Source organism: Psammomys obesus, unplaced genomic scaffold, assembly GCF_907164565.1.
Source record: "Psammomys obesus unplaced genomic scaffold, mPsaObe1.curated_primary_1811, whole genome shotgun sequence".
Taxonomy (NCBI): domain Eukaryota; kingdom Metazoa; phylum Chordata; class Mammalia; order Rodentia; family Muridae; genus Psammomys; species Psammomys obesus.
The window spans coordinates 5,085,477-5,097,924 of record NW_026596088.1 but is presented as its reverse complement, the minus strand read 5'-3'; the positions used below and the strand labels follow the sequence as shown (position 1 = coordinate 5,097,924).

The 12,448-nt window shown below is 48.0% G+C and overlaps 1 protein-coding gene across 1 annotated transcript in view; it reads left to right on the top strand.

Moving 5' to 3' along the window:
* Window positions 1–12,448, top strand: part of Cacng3 (calcium voltage-gated channel auxiliary subunit gamma 3) — a 96,282-nt gene that overhangs the window by 40,765 nt on the left and 43,069 nt on the right. The window lies entirely within an intron of this gene.

Sequence of the window (12,448 nt, the reverse complement as noted above, 5' to 3'; positions counted from 1 at the left end):
CATCCTGTCTCCTTAGGCTATGACAATTAGGCAAACTTCCCTTGTCTTTGCTCATGACCTTGACAATTTTGAGAAGTATTGACCAGCACTCCATCAGTTGTCTCTCAGTTTGTCTTGTCTGCAGCTTTTCTCATGACCGGTTGAGGAGTTATGGGGTTGAAAAAGAAAATCACAGCGGTAAGACATCTTTCTCATCACATCATTCAAGAACACATCTTACCAACATGACTTAGCTCTGCTGACATTAACCTTGACCGTGGCTGAATTAGTGTTTGTCACTTTCTCAACACAGCAGCTCTCCCTTCTCTTCCCCTACCGTCCACTTTGGGGTGCAGCCATCACTCACAGCCCACACTCCAGCGGCAGGAGTAGGTTCTGCTTCCTTGAGGGGGCTACAGCTACGTAAATTATTAGGAATTCTTCCACATGAGAAAGTTATTTACTCTCCCACGTTTATTTTGTTTTATTCCTTGGTTTACTTATGTGGGCACAGGTGCATACATATTTATTTTACACTTCGGGTCATAATCTACTGCTACGTTAATTATTTCGTTGTTGTGATGTCCCACCTTTGGCGTCAGCAGGTGCGTCACGTCAGTGCCTTTTTCTCGGGGCTGTGACAAAAATACCTGACAGCAACTGAAGGATTTGTTCTGGCCATTGGTTTTAGAGGGTTCAGTCGGTGCTTGCTCAGCCCCACACACCTGAGCCGAATAACCCTGCCTGTAGAAACGTGTGTCGAGGACCTGTTAATGTCATCATGTTAAGGACAAAACAAGGCAGGTGGAAACAGAAAGAGAGCAGGGATGAGATGTCACCAAGGACCCGCCTCCAGCTAGATCCCATCTCCTACGGTTTCTAGAGCCTCCTAACGCAGTACCATCAGCCTGGGAACAAGTGCTCAGGAGAGTCAAACCACAGCAGCAGCTCTTGCTGCAGGTCCTGTGTCGTGTTGACACATCTTCACAGTTTGTATTTTGAGTACTTACTTCCCTCATGGTTTAAGATGCTCATTCTCTGCTCAGGCCCAGGAAATGATCATTTTCCTAAGGACCCCAGGTTCTTTCAGCTGAAAGGAGGTGCTGGAAACCAAAGCCTGGGTGCTGGATATGCTCACAGTTGCTAGGCTACTGCTGCTTCCAGACGCTTTCAGGGGCAGAGCTTCGGAACGGTACACATTCGCTTATGTACAGGGGCACTTTTTAAATAGGTTCTGGGTATTGTTTTCCATCTTAGGAGAGAGAGGAGAGAGAGGAGAGGAGAGGAGAGGAGAGGAGAGGAGAGGAGAGGAGAGGAGAGGAGAAGAGAGCATATCCTAGGTTCACATTTCTCATGGGGCTTGGAGTCCTTTTTGCTTCAAGAGATCAAAACCCACAAGTCCTGACTGCATGGCTCACCCACTCTGAAGACCAGAGACCATGAATATCAAAGAGCTCCAGATGGAAAGCTGCAGCTATTTCTATGTTTATTTCTCACTTTGTAGAATCTTCTTTTGAGCTATGACTAAGGCCTTTTGATCTGAACTGCTTCCAAACTGCCTTTCCATCCCAGATAAAGAGCTGATCTTTTGTTCCCAAGTGTCTCATAGACTCATGAGGCAAGCAATAGGCTCTTGAATCTGTATTCGAGGCCATAACCTCAGGTATCCAGAGAGACTAGAGGGTCGCATAGGAAAAAGGAGAAACAAAGACAACTCACTGGCAGAGGGCTTGCCCAGCAAGCTCAGAGCCCTGTGTCCGATCCCCAGCACTATTAGAAAACAAGAAAGGTATGGGCCACAGCAAACCTCAAACCTGTTAAAAGAACCGAGGCCCATGGCTGCTCTGTCTTCTGAATTAGAATAATCCAAAATCTGCATCCTAATGTGAACTCCTAAAGTTTGTAGGTGTTGGCTACAGTCATCCCTCCTTCTGAAAGACAACCAGAATGCATAGTTTGGAAGGACCAGAAGTATAGATCTTAGTACATTCACTGTCTTACTGATTGACACAGAAAAACTCACTTGGGCAGTAACCCACAAGCATCTTACAACACTCAAGTGAGTTCAGTATACTCGGAGTAACTTGTGCCATTTTGTTCACAAAGCGTTCTGGAGATCCACTCCCACCTCATTTTCTCCACCTTCTTCCCTTCCTCCCTCCCTCCTCCTTTTTCTCCTCTCCTTCCTTCCTCCCCTCCTATACAAGTTCCCCCACTCCCTGCCTCCACTTCCTCTCCCTTCCCAATCCTCCTTCCTCACTCTCAGTCCCCACCTGTATTTCCTGAGCTAATGAGTTTCTGGACAAGTTGAGATCTTACTCTCCAGAGTTTGAGGAATTGACATGAAAGCTTAGCAACCCAGCAGGGCTAGGAAAACACAAGTCAACCCACTCCTCTGCACAATGCTAGGAAGAGGGTACTGTGTCCCTCAGCTCCCAAAGGATGCTCAGGCAGGGAAGACACCAACCTACCACCCGCCATACATCCCCCTCAACACCTCATTGTTTCCTTCGACTTCCTGAGGCATGAGTCTTTTTCTTGGAACTATGGGACACCATCCAAAGCGGGCAATTGCAGGGAAGAGGGCTGGGGGAATTATTATCCATCTGGCAGCACCAGGCTTCCAAATGAAAACCATACTTCATTCATTCATCTTGGCACACAGCCCGGATCCTCTCACCCAAGAGGATACTATGCACCAACGACAAAGACTTTGAGCTAACAAAAACATTTGAAGTCTCTGAGACATTAATGATCATGCTCTCTAGTTAAGAGTTGGAGATTCTGAGCATCTGTATGTACTACCCGTATCTCAACCTGCTATCAGAGATGTCTATGGCTGGAAGATAGATCTGGACCTGGGAGTCTCCCTGTGTAGGAGTCATTTCTCTGGGAATGACTCTGAGTATCTTGTTGGGAGATGGATGCAGGGTTCTAGATGGAAACCTAATACATTATACACTTCTCATCCCTCTCCCTAAGCCCGGCAACCATAGAGCAGCATAGAAAGCTGAAGTGATGCAGCCTCCTCTGCATCCTTCATCACCTAGCTTCCAGCTTCCACTCTTTTTCCTCTGCAATCCATTTTCCACCTTGTAGCCACTGTAATCTTGTGAAAACATCCGTAAGGTCGTGCTAGCCTTCCTGCTTAATATTCTCTAGTGGCTTCCTACCAGTCTGTAAAAAATAAGCCTCCTTATCACTGACAAAAACCTTGTTTCTCCAAATGTGGTCCTTGGACTAGGAGCATCAGCCTCCTGTGGGAGCTGAAAGAGATGAAACTACTGACTCCACCTGGCTGAATCAGAATCTGCATTTTTCCACAAAGTCTCCTGGGGATTTGGAGGAACTAAAAGTATTTAGAAAACTGTAGGCTTTCAGACCCACATCAGTGGTCCTCCATGGTAGCAGGGTTAATCTCCTGGGTTTGGGTTTGGGTTTAAACACATGGGTTTCTGGACTCCACCCCATCGTGATGGGTCCCTGACACTGTCTTTTGTTGTTGTTGTTTGCTTGCTTGCTTTTGGTTGGTTGGTTGGTTGGTTGGTTGGTTTGTTTGTTTTTCAAGTCCCCCAGATGATTGTAAATTGCAAGGGGTTAAAACAACTGCAATGTCCCGTATGCTTCTTGCTCCTTCCCAGCTTCAGTTCCAACACCCTCCTCCACTTTTAGACTCCAGCTCCACCAGCTGATTGATTGATTGATTGATTGATTGATTGATTGATTGATTGACTGATTGAAACACAATCTCATGAATTACAGGCTGGCCTGGAGCTTGAACTTCTGACCCTCCTGTCTCTGACTCATGAGTGCTGGGATCATAGGCGTGTGCTGCCATGTGTGGTTTGTGCACTGGGGCTTTGTTCTTGCTGGGCAAACGCTCCACCGGAGGGAGTCACATTCCTAGCCTTTACACCAACCTTTTCTTCATAGTCCAGACCCTTGCTTGCTGCCGCCTGGAGCCTCGTGGCTGGCTTTTTGCAATTATTTTAAAATGTCACCTTCTCAGAGATCCATCCCTTAGTATCTGCCCCCAACAGCTCTGTGTCCCACTTCCCCATTCAATCCTCTCCCCGGGATACAAGGCTTTCTACAGGAAACGTGTGTCTAGATGTCTGTTTGTGACACAGCTATTTTCCCTCATTGGGTTTCAGCTCCAGAAAGACAGGGACCGTCTGAGGGCTGTTTACCAGTGAGATGGATGGATTAATGGCACAAGCTGAGCCACAGGCACTGGGCAAAAACACATGGCAGGCAGTTTAGAGAGAGAGAGAGGGAGAGATGAGCTTTTCAAAACGAGATTTGATTTAAAGTCGTCATTGTGGCAAAAAAGTTTTTGAATTTGTTGGACTGTTTTATAATTTTTTAACGTGTTCATGGTAGTAGATCTCAAAATTAAGCACAGGAAAGGATACTGCTACTGTCTTCTTTGTTTTTCTTTTACGGTGATAAAATGCTCCGACAAAAGCAACTTACAGGAGAAAGGGCTTCGTCAAGGGTGAAGGCGGCAGGAGACTGAGGCAGCGGGTCCCATCACATCCACAGTCAGAGAGCAGAGAGAGATGGTTGGTACCCAGCTTCCTTTCATCATCTGTGCAATCCAGAATCTCAGCCAGGGAATGGTGCCACCCATGGCAGGCACACGGCTCCAGCTCAATTAATGTAAGATCCTCCTCATAGGCGTGCCTAGCAGCCAGTCCCTCCGGTGATTCTAGATCCCATCCTATCAGTCTGACAGATAACTTTAGCTACCATGACACCTTCTTAGTTCTTAGAGCTTGTAAGTCATGCTTCCTAGCCTTATTTTTTTTTTAAGTTTCATTTTTCTCAGACAGAGCCAGGATGGCCTCAGACTTGCTATGCACCAAAGGTGATTTTAAACTCCCCATCCCCTGCCATTCTTCTGCCCTGCCCTAAGATTACAGGTTCATACTGCCAGGAGCCAGTTTTTCTATATGGTGTTGGGGATGGCACCCAGCGCTTTCCACACGCTGGGCAAAACACCAGCTGAGCTCTCTGGCCTTGAGGTATAGCATGAGTGCAGAGGGTTGTATACATTACACCCAGGTGACGGTGAATTTTAGCAAAAGGAATGAACAGGCCTGTGTAGACAGTGCCCAGCAGACTGAAGAGCTGGCTGTGCTTCTGAGGATCAGCTTAGTCTATTAGAAGTCAGGCCCCAGCACTCCCAGAGCAGAGACAGAATAAAATGAGGGTTTGCAACGTTTAGTCCAACTAGGTCGCCTCTATAATACAGCCGCTAGCCAAATACCTCACAAACAGCCAGTGAGCTGTGTTGTCGATGAAGTCAAGCGATCACTGAGTGGATTCCTTCCCTCCCATCATCTCCATGCACAGCCTTTCTGGGGACTCCAAAGAACATAGCTCCCAGAGGCTCAGCTGTTGGCTGCCAGCCACTAACAAGCGATGGAACCCCAGCATAGCCCTGCACTCAGGGGATGGTGACGCACTGACGTAGGCTCAGCAGGCAGGACAAACGTGCCACTGGGGTGGAGACGTTGATCATGAGTGAGGCAGGCATCGGGGAAATCGCTAACCCGCTCCATTCTGCCGTGACCTAAAACCGCTCTGTAATACAGGGCCTAAGTGAAACAGAAATGATTCGCAAAGGACAGCCAGTCTCATCTGCTCCTGGGCCTGTGAATGACAAAGGTCTGGTGCCTTTCAAGGTCTAGTAGTAGGAGGCTTTGGGTGGGAGCGGCCAAGATGGCTCTCCCTGAGCCAGCCACATGCTTATTCACAGGCACTTCAGCTCTTGATGTGTGAGTGGGGCTCATCGCAGCCGTGGGCTTCCCTTGGTAGCCACAGACACGGAAATCTCCTGAGCTCTGTGAGGGAGGAGCAGAGGAAGGAATGGGGTCCCACACTGGGCAGAGTGGAGGTGGCGCTCCAAGGACTGCCTGGTAGCCTTTGGAGGACATGAGACTGACAAGGATTCCTTCTGCTAGCTTTGCGCCTCCCTCGCCCCATCCATGTGCAGCTACTGCCAGGGAATGGCTGCCCCGAAGAGCTCCCATCCGGCTTCCTAGATGCCCTCCCCGCCCTCCAGCTCCCGTCCTCCCCAGTTCCCAGGACATTCACACACATGTAGGAACTCATGTACTCAGACATGCGTGCATAAATGCACACACTCATGCACGCATATATGAACACACACATATGCATACACATTTATGCACTAACACAAAAACACGCTCACACGTGCACACACTCCCATGCAGATTCACACATACACACATGTGAACTCACACCTGTACACACTAAACTTCCATGTGATTACACACTCACATACACACTCCTGCACTCACACAGGCACTCACATCCATGCACATGCTCACGCATTCACACATATGTATATATGCTCACACACATGTATACATGTATGCGAGTACATGTACTACTCATGTACTTACTCAACTTGTGTTCACATACCCACATGTGTTCACGTACACTCTAGCACATATACGCACAATCACACATGTATGTAATACGTATGACTATCCGTGCTATCACAGGCAATGATAATAGCCCGCTGTAGCCCTGAATATCCCAATAACACACTGTCATTGCGGTAACCCACCCAGCCCTGGCCTTACCCCTTCTTTTCCTTGCCACCGTTTTACAAATGGGCAAACAAGGCTCCGGGAGGTTGACCTATTCAAAGACTCAGCCTGTCAGTCTGCTTGACACAGGTGGCCAGCAAGGGAGCGCCAGCATCCTTATCCCGTTTGGAGTGGTCCTGCTGGGACAGCCTGCCCCTGGCTAAGTTGGTCTCAGCATGGGAGAGCTGGTACAGCTCAGGTGCCAGCTTTCTCCCAGAAGCATTGCAGAGCGATGGGAGCAGGCTCAGCTCTCTAGCCTGCAGCTAACACATCTCTAAAGGCCGCCTCAGCTCCATTCCTGCATGAGACTGAGTCTCTGTCACAACTCTGACACAGTCTCACTTCCCCCAGGGGCCTGCTCTCCTTACCACCCCTCCCATGGGGGGCACCTCCCAAAGTCCCAGCCCAAGGAACTACTTCCCCACAAAATTCCATCCAGTGCGTCCACAGCAACGCAACCTAAAAGAGCACCCCTGAACTCTGCATACCTGTGCTGTGCAGAAGTAATAGCCACTTCCTGTCTACCATGGTTCCCAGCAAGTGGATGAGGAGCTGTGAGTCCAGCCTTCCTGCTTCTCTGGGCTCTTACTGGGAGGGTCATTCGTGACCACGGCCACATATGAGAAAGTGATAGGCAGGCCCTCCCCTGTTGATCCTTCATCATAACCTTGTCGTTTCTGGCACATGGCTGTACTTCCTGGGTTTCCCCCAGATGGGGTGATCTGAAGGGGCCGCTGTCACTGAAGCCACCCTGGGCCTGTGACAGAAGAGTCTCCCTCAATGAGTCCCGTAGGGCAAGGCCTCTGCTCTGTCATCTGCATCCAAGGAAACAATGGGCTTGCTGACCCATCTGACTCCATCAGTCCCGCCTCCTCCACTATAGTAAAATGCCTGAAGCTAGGTAAAGAAAAAAAAAAAAGAAAGAAAAAAGAAAAAGGTCCCAAACAGAGTGACATGGGCTCTGCAAAGGGTCTCCTTAGCTTCTATACATCCTGAGAAATGCCATCACGGTGACGTGTACAGAGACAAGAATTAACAAGGGTCTCACAAGAACTACATTGTTCCCTTCCAGGGCAGGGTCTCAAGGTGAGCACCAAGAGCTCCCACTTGTTGTTGTTGTTATTATTTACAATTTATTTGCTTTGTAGCCCTTCTCCCTCATCTTAACCTGGTCTCACCCTCCCGCTCTCTTCTTCCCCCATTCCTCTTCCCTAGTCCACTGATAAGGAAAGTCCCCCTCCCCTACTGTCTGACCCTAGCCTATTAAGTCCCATCAGGACTGCCTGGATCCTATACCTCTGTGGACTGGCAACCACTCTGGAAATTAATCTGGTACTTTCCCAGAAAACTGGGAATAGTGCTACCTCAAGACCCAGCTATACCACTCCTGGGTATATATCCAAAAGATGCTCAACCATGCAACAAGGACATTTGCTCAACTGTGTTCATGGCAGCTTCATTTGTAATAGCCAGAACCTGGAAACAACCTAGATGTCCCTCAACCAAAGAATGGATACAGAAATTGTGGCACATTTACACAATGGAATACTACTCAGCTATTAAAAACAAGGAAATCATGAAATTTGCAGGCAAATGGATGGAACTAGAAAAGATCATCCTGAGTGAGGTATCCCAGAAGCAGAAAGACATGAATGGTATATACTCACTTAAAAGTGGATATTCGCCATATAATATAGAATCAACACACTAAAATCTACAGACCTAAAGAAGCTAAACAACAAGGAAGACCCTAGGGAAGATGCTTAATTCTTATTCAGAAGAGGCCCCACCTCTTAAAAGCCATACCTCTTAGCTGGGTATGGTGGTGCATGCCTGTAATCCCAGTACTCTCCAAGGAGGCAAAAGCAGGTAGACTGATGTGAGTTCGAGGCCAGCCTGGTCTACAAAGCCAGGACAGGGCAGGGTAGCCAAGGCTACCTAGAGAAACCCCTACTTGAAAAAAAACAAAACAAAACAACAACAACAACAAAAAGCCATACCTCTTTTCTCTGTCTTCTTTTCTTATTTACAGTTTCACACATGTCCGCCTTGCAGGGTGGCCGCTGTACTTCCTGTACTCCTTGCCCACCCCCTACAAACCTCTCTCACAGATTCATCATCCAGTCATTTGTGAACCCCTGAGATTAGCCAGGGCCATTAGACCATGGATATGGAAGCCTGGTTGGCTCAGCAATGGGTTTACAACCAAAGACAGTGGTTCCCTCCTCTCCCAGGATCTAGCAATAGCCAATAACTCAGAAGTAACAGGAAGGCTCCCCTGAGCCCCTCCCCCTTCCTTGGCTGACTGTTGATAGGGCTGGTCCTGTCTGGACCCAGTGAAGTAACCACAGCTGTGAATTAATGATTGCAATGGTTGGGTCCATTCTGGAGAGCGGTGTTCTGCAGTCTTTCCTGCTATATTGTGGCTCGTACATGCTTTCTGCCCTTTCTCCCACAATGTCTCTGAGCCTAGAGGGACTGGTAGAACTGACTTGTTTGGGATCCTATCTCTTAGAGGCCCTACCACCTTGACTTGACACTTAGTAGAGAAACTTTAGCTATGGTCTTCAGAATATTTTTCAGTATGAGGAAATCGGCAGATAAAGCTTCCCCGCTTGGGCTGTGACCTCCTGGCAAGCTGTCCCAGTGCTTGTCTATTGTATTTTACACACATTTCCCAGAACAATGTCTGTTGAGTGAGCAGATGAATTGCCGCTCACGTAGGCTCCTGCAGGGGTGCCTGGCGCCTGGTGGGACTCGGTAGAAACAGTGTAAGAGCATGCTGTGCGGGAAATGATTTATCCACGGGGCATAAGAATTGTCTTTTTAAAGAGTAAATCAGATCATGCTCTGCCATGGGACAACAGGGAGGGCCTCTCTAGGGAGGTGGCATTTGAGTTGAGACCTGAATGAAAGGACAAAGCTGTGTGAGATATAGAAGGGCTATTTTCTGGGTAAAGGCCCACGTGCCATGGGCATGGGGCAGCAAAGAGCTTGGCATGGTTGTTCTGGCACGTCTGGGGCACAGGGAGCCACCACCAAAGGGGTAAGTGGTAGTAGGTAGAGCTGGCCCATCTCATTTGGATGGGCCAAATGAGAAAGGACATTGTGACTTCAGCTAAGGATATCAGATGTGATTTTAAATATGGCAACCAGCCACCAGAGAGCTTAAGTAGGGGAGTCAGGTAGAGGAAGATTCTTAGACCAGGGGAAAGAAACCAGCATGATGGGGACAGGGTGACTATAAAGGGGGACGGTATCTTCCCAGGGAAGAGAAGGCAGGCACCAGGGCTCAGGATGCTAAGGCAGGAAGAGTGTGTGTTCAAGGCCAGCTGCCTACATGGTAAGACCCTGTCTCAAAAGTGAAAGTATCAATTTTTAAAAAAGAGAAGGAAGAGGATAAGGAAGAGAGAAGGAAACATAAGAAAGGAGAGAGGAAGAGGAAAGCAGGAAAGGAGAACCCAACTTATCTGAGTGAAGAAAGGCCCAACAATGAAAATAGCTATTAGACAGTGCTTTCATCACTCAGCCTATATTACCTCCTCTAATCCTTACAAACCGCTGTGAGATAGCTACTTTTCTTATCCCCATTTTTACAGATATGAAAAAGTCAGGCACAGAGAACTATCTCAGTCAAGGCCACACAGCTAGAGGATGATGGTGCTGGGATTTGAACTTGGGTCTCTGCTCCAGTGTATAGGCTGGACACTCATTCGACCTTGAGTAGCATTCACATTGCAGGAGGATTCCCAAGCCGCACGTCCTGGCCTGAGTATCAGTACATCTGTCTCAGCCCAGTGGTGAGACTCCCCTGACTACAATAGAGGGAAAATGAAAGGAACATTCCTCCAGGACACAGTCCTGACACTGTACCTACAACGAGTAAAACGAAGAACTCCAAAGGGCCTTGCTTCCTGGGCAAAAAAAAAAATTGGGAGCTTAAGGTATTCTCAAGGGAGTTCTTTCCCCTGTGTGGAAGCAGGAAGCCAGCTTCAAGCATGGGGTATACCTACTCTGACCACAGTCTCACATTTAAAAAGTTAGGAGCAAAGGCAGAGCCTGACCCTTGATCCCCATCTGCACTGTGAGGACCAGGTTAATACCCCAAGGGGCTATTATAAGTCAGTATATATGCAATGCCATTAAACAGTACCAGGTCCAATCTAAGTGCTCTCTGAACATTTGCTGAATTTATAATAATGAACACTATGTATACACAGTGTTGGAGATATGGTTAGAAGAAAATGTGCACATCTGTACATCTGTGTAGAAGCCCCCTTCCCCTAGTCCCTGCCTCCTCCAAATGATGTTTAAGTTTTCAGGAGCCTACCACGGAGGGCCTCTGAAAGACTCTGTCCAGCAAGGTATCAAAACAGACGCTAAGACTCATAGTCAAACTTTGGACAGAGTGCAGGGAATCTTATGAAAGAAGGGGGAGATAGAAAGACTTGGAGGGGACAGGAGCTTCACAAAGAGAGCAACAAAACAAAGCAAAACAAAAAAACAAAAACAAAAAAAAAAACACAGGGGTCTTTTCTGAGACTGATACTCCAAGCAAGGACCATGCATGGAGATAACCTAGAACCCCTGCACAGATGTAGCTCATGGCAGCTCAATGTCCAAGTGAGTACCCTAGTAAGGGGAACAGGGGCTGTCTCTGACATGAATTCAGGGGCTGGCTCTTTGATCACCTCCCCTTGAGGAGGGAGCAGCCTTACCAAGCCATAGAGGAAGACTATGAAAGACAGTCCTGATGAAACCTGATAGACTAGGGTCAGAGGGAAGGGAAGTAGGACCTCCCCTATCAGTGGGCTTGGAGAGAGGCATGGGAGGAGATGAGGGAGGGAGGGTAGGATTGGGAGGGGGTGAGGGAGGGGGCTACAGCTGGGATACAAAGTGAATAAACTGTAATTTATTTTTAAAAATTAATTAATTGAAAAAGAGAAACCTAAAAAAAAAAAAGATTCCCAATAAGGAAATGAGATGGGGACAGGGAGGGCACAAGAGACAGCGCTGGGCCAAGCCAGGACTGCATTGCACACTTCTAGCTACCTGTGACCTTGATTGTGTCTTGCCTGCCTGTGCATGGTGGATGGAAATACGCTAAAGGGCAAAGCAGCATTGACGAGAAGGAAGGATGGAGCCAAACTTCTGCTTCTGGGCTCAGCCAAGCCAGGCAGTGAGGAAGTACGGTTCCTAGCAAGTCTCTGCCACAGACCTGAACGCGGGACCAGCTTACTGGCCATCTCCGCTCCAACGCACCACACCTTTTCCGGCTCCGCTTGACCCTCCTTGAGCTAGGCACCAATCCTCTGGCCAAGAATGAGTGAGGTTGGTATGCTTTCCTTGAAGCCAGACTCCCGCGGCTTGTTAGCTGTGTCTCCTTTGGATAAGTGTCTTGCCCTCTCTGTTGCTGTTTCTCATCCGTCAGAAGAAAACAGCGGGTGGCAATCGACATCTTATGATGCTGCGGTGAGAATTAATCCAAGGCATATCTCCGCCATCTAGTAAGCACCGAGCAGGCTTCAGAGTAAAAGAGCTGTTTGTTTTTAACAAGTAGCAGAAGTGAAGCTGGTAGGCTGGCTCAGCAGGTAAAAGGTACCTGTCTGCAAGCCTGACCAGCTGCGTCTAATCCCCAGAACCTAGTAAAGATAGAACTGATTCCCACAAGGTGCCCTCTGACCTCTACATACACACACACACACACACACACACACACACACACACACGCACATACATACACACACTGTGGCGAGGGCATTAGCCTCCCACTCCCACTGACAGATAGATAGATAGATAGATAGATAGATAGATAGATAGATAGATAGATAGATAGATAGATAGAT